Source organism: Panicum virgatum, chromosome 6N (genome assembly GCF_016808335.1).
Source record: "Panicum virgatum strain AP13 chromosome 6N, P.virgatum_v5, whole genome shotgun sequence".
Lineage (NCBI taxonomy): Eukaryota > Viridiplantae > Streptophyta > Magnoliopsida > Poales > Poaceae > Panicum > Panicum virgatum.
Window position 1 is genome coordinate 31,284,343 of NC_053150.1, and position 4,774 is coordinate 31,289,116.

Genomic DNA, 4,774 nt, shown 5'->3' on the forward strand with positions numbered 1-4,774 from the left:
ATGAGAAAAGACTGTTTTGCCCTCCATGATCTCGAGAGGAGATTGTGCGCTCTGGAGGGATGGACCGTGCGTGCGTGAGGTGAGGAGACAGTGAGTGGACTGTGCGTGCGTGAGGTGAGACTGAGCGCTACGACGGAGGAGAGCGCTGGAAGAGGACGGGGCTCCGCCGCCGTCTCTGAACAACTTGACCGGACAAATCGGTCAAGTATTGACCGGAGAAATCGGTCATCTTGACCGGACAAATCGCTCATCGGTTTTCAGTTAGCCCTCTTTGCGAGTTGTTCGTAAAGATTTTTGCATATAAGCTTTAACCACAAAGCTACAAAATGGAAACTTGGATGTTTAGGCTTCGCAAAGGTACCATTTACTCTCATGGAAAAGGGCAGCATGGTGTTTAAATTTGGATGCAAAAACGGAGCTTGAATGCGTCGGTCAACTGACAGGACAAATAGGTCAGTTTCAATTAGCAGTTAGCCCTCTTTGCATGTTGTTCGTAAAGATTTTTGCATATAAGCTTTAACCACAAAGCTGCAAAATGGAAACTTGAATGTTTAGGCTTCGCAAAGGTACCATTTACTCTCATGGAAAAGGGCAGCAGGGTGTTTAAATTTGGATGCAAAAATAGTTAAATAGTTAAATCCCGGAATGGGTCTCGGTTTTGGGTTCGTGCTGTTGGAGATAGCCGGAGGGGCTGGATTTTGCGTCCGCGCTGCCCTCGCGGCGGCGGCGTGCCTGGGTCGCGCCCGCGCGCCCTGGCTCCTGGTGCGCGCCATCACAGCCGCGGGGCGCCCCTCGCGGCGGCCTGGCGGCGGGCACCCGGGATGCGGCGGCCGGGCAGGCTCGCGGCGGCTGCGCGCCTTCGCGTCGCCGGCGCGCCATTGCGGCAGTACCTGTAGATCTGGAGGAGGCCAGCGGCGGCACCCTGCAGGGGGACTCGATGGGAGGGCTGCAGCGGTCAGGGAGCAGACCCCATAGGCATAAGGGTTACGTTTCCTTTTGCTTTCCACCTAGGGGTAAAAGAGTCTTTTCCATTGATGGGTCCCACCTGTAAGGGTTCCAACTCTGTTAAGTTCTAACAAAATATGGATGGAATGGCATGAGTGTCAGTTAGCGCGATGGCATAGATGACTCACTCAATTTTTCAGTGGCATACACGGTGCGACAAATTTTTTTAATGGCATGTATGTCAAAGACTCACGATTTGTTGGGCTGAATTAGTCTCAAACTACCTTCGGGTGATGGAAATAGAATTTGTCACACGGGCGATCCAAAGGTCTCCCGGGCGAGGAGGACGCGTTGAAGCCTCGCTCCACGCGTGATGCCCATCCAACCGGTCAAATTGGATCCACATATCGTCGAGAGAACAAGCCAAGCCACAAGAGGTAGGCGGCCACGCGTCTGCCGCTTTACAGAAGGCTGAAATGCTCCAGCATACACGTGGCACGACACCACAGGCGAAATAGCGCCAAGGCCATCGTAGGCCTCTCTGCTTCAGAGCAGGTATTCAAGTTGCAGGCGGGGCGGGTTCTTATACGAGCCCGCAAACCCGCCCCGCAAAATCGCCGTTCGCGACTCAAACGCCCCAGCTGCAAAATAGATGTGGGCCTATGCTGTCCACCTTACCAAGTCCGCTGGACCCGCAGGTGCCCGCAAGAACCCGCAGTCTCGCAAACCCACGCCGCCGTCACACTCTAGTCCGCCCGCCACCGTCGCATTCCTCTACTGCTCCGTCTATCTTCCCGGGAGCGGTGCACACCCAGGCTCCCAGCGTGCGCCCCTCTGGCTGCTCTCCCCGCAGGTGCCCGCTCGCGGCACCCACAGCGTCGGCCGGCCCTGAGGCCTCAGTCCAGCGCATCCTCCCTCTTCCCCAAAGGTGATTGCTGGATCTGCTCATCTAGATGCTCGCAAATGTGATTGATCCATGGTTGAACTTCTCAGATGTGCTTTTTTCACTGCCTGCACATTTCGTGCTTCCCCTTGAGTTGCGATGGCCTGAATCTCACGAGAAGTACGATTTGGGAAACAAAAGATCCAGCTCAAACATTGCAATTTCAGGTCATTTTCCCAAGCCAAGGTTTGGGATATCTTACAACAGAAAAAGTTTGTTTATGATTACTTGGATTTTAGGAAGATTTGCCTCTGAAAATGTTGGCTTGTAGACTACTAATGTCGTGGACTATGGAAAAATGTTTCTGACTACTTAGATTTAAGTGCTGCTGGCTAATGTACTGCTTTCAGGAGGATCATTAGTCCTTCAATCATTATTTTTGTACGCACTTTTTTTAGGGTTTTTTTATCCATGCCATTACAATTTTCTAACTTCTGAGATACGCCATTACAATTCACGTATTTTGAAACTTACCATTACAATTCTTCGTTTCTTTGAATCGTGCCATTTTATACGTCTTTGATGCCCTTGGACCCACCTGCAGACTCTCGTATTTTCGTATGGCCTAAAATGCCCCTACTGCTTCTCTCCCTTCAACTCACTGACGTGTGGGCCCCACACGTCAATTTCTTCTTCAACCTCTGGGCGTTGTTTCTTCCCCACACGGCTCACTTCAGCCCTCCCCCGCCGCTGCCGGCGGCCTGCTCCCCTCCGCCCTCACCCCCCCTCCCAGCGAGCTCCTCCCGCCGCTGGCGGCCTGCTCCCCCTAGGGCGAGCTCCTCCCCCGCCTGGCTTCGCACGGGCAGGCCGCCGCCGCGCCCTCGCCCGGGCTGCGGGTCAGCCCTTCTTCAGGCCGCCGCCCCCGAGTGACCCACCGGGGGCGGGGCACAACCGCGCGCCACCGTCGGAGCACCCCTCGCCCAGGCCACCCTATGCAGAGCGCCCCCTGTCGAGGTCGTCCTCCGACCACCCCGCGCCCACCGCGCCCGGCAGGGGGCCTCCGCAGCACGCGTACTCGGCGGCAGCAGAGCACCCCCTGCGGCGGCCCACCAGGAAGAGGTCGTCCTCCGCGCTGGCGTCGTGCCTGGCCGCGACGGCGTTCCTGGTGCTGTCGGCGGGCGGCGCGGGCGCGGCGCTATTCCTGCTGTTCCGGCCGCAGCCCCCCGACATCGCGGTGGCGGTGGTGCGCCTGCCCTCCTTCGCCGCCGCCAACGGCACCGTCGCCTTCACCTTCCAGCAGACAGCGTCGGTGCGCAACCCCAACCGCTCCCCGCTCGCGCACTTCCACAGCTTGCTCCGCGTCGCCTACGCCGGCGGGGAGCTCGGCTCCGTCTACATCCCAGCGGGCCTCATCGACGAGGGGCGCACCAAGGACATGTCCGCAACCTTCGACGTCCCGGCCATCCCCGTCACACAGCAGCAGCAGCAGCAGCCGCAGATGGGGATCACCGCCGCGCAGCAGCAGCAGCCGCAGCCGGTGGCCATCGAGGTGGAGTCGCTGCTGGTTGTCAATGGAAGGGTGAAGATGCTGCGCTTGCTCACGCACCGGGTGCAGCCGTGCAGGCGGCCAAGGTCTGCCGCGTCGCCCTCTCGCCCCTCGACGGCAACGCGGTGGAGGTGAGGTTGAAGGAGGAGCTGACGTGTGGGCCCCACACGTCAGTGAGGGAAGAGAGAGAAGTAGCAGGGGTATTTTGGACCATACGAAAATACATGGGTCTGCGAGTGGGTCCAAGAGCATCAAAGACGTATAAAATGGCACGGTTCAAAGAAGAGAAGAATTGTAATGGCACGATTCAAAATACGTGAATTGTAGTGGCATATCTCAGAACTTCGAAAATTACAGTGGCACCAATCAAAAAAACCCCTTTTTTTAAGGGGGGTGGATCCCCACCAATTATATTTCAGGGAGCTTCTTGCAGCTCAATAAAACCAGGAGTTCAGCAATTTCACAATTTCAATAATAAAGTATTTGTTTACCAATTGTTGATAATAATATTGTTTTGCTTCTAGTTTTGCTATATGGTTCAGATGTCAGTAGCAGTACAAACTCAAGTCTGCAGAGCTCAAGGTTTGTTTCACTATTAGTTTATGATAATTCTTTTGATTTCAATGTACTCCCAGATTAGAAGAAAGGATGTGCTTGAAGTAACAAGAAGCTTTGAAGCTACACCTTTTTTGAAGGAAGAAGAAGAGGCTTTGTGAGATACTAAGTTGTATTGCATGGATTGGATCAGACGTCTTCAGTATACACAGCAACTAACCAAAGATTAGCGTCCAGCATGTAATTTTATTTGTTGCTTTTTCAGTTAGTCACCGTGTAAATCTATACGTAGTGAAGATCGCGGTCGCCGGCAGTAGCGGCAGCAAAAATCTGTCTGCCTTCTCTGCCTGTATGGCAAAAATCGGCCGCAAAAGGCAAGCGGCACTATGCGGGTTTGCCGCTTATGTCCGCGACGGCACTTGCGGCTCGTGCGGACGCGGGGCGGGCAGCCGCAACCCGCCCTGCTTGCAACTTGAGCAGGTATTATAAGCGGTGGGGAGGTGGCTGAATCCGACTTGGAAAAAAGAGGAGTAGGAGAGAGAAGAAAGCGGGCAAGTTTACAGACGCCGACTGACAGCGGGCGAGATGCTCTTTTTTAACCGCGCTCCCGATCCCATCTTTCAACATTCCAACTGAAGAGTGCAGCGCATTAACGGACAAGGGGCCAGCCACCCACCAGCTCAGCAGCTCGGGTGAGCTGGAGCTCAAAACGCCGGCGAGCAGTCAAAATCTACCCTTGCTCTCAACGAGGCCTCTTTGCTTCAACGATACACTCATGTCGTTGAACCTGACGCGAGTACATGATTGAGCTGTTCGGCTGGATATTTTTCGCTGATTTTTGGCTG

The 4,774-nt window shown here is 54.9% G+C and overlaps 1 pseudogene; it reads left to right on the forward strand.

The window, feature by feature from the left end:
- Nucleotides 1-645: 645 nt before the first annotated feature.
- On the forward strand, nucleotides 646-4,003 carry LOC120678061 (annotated as a pseudogene).
- The last annotated feature ends 771 nt before the right edge of the window (nucleotides 4,004-4,774 follow it).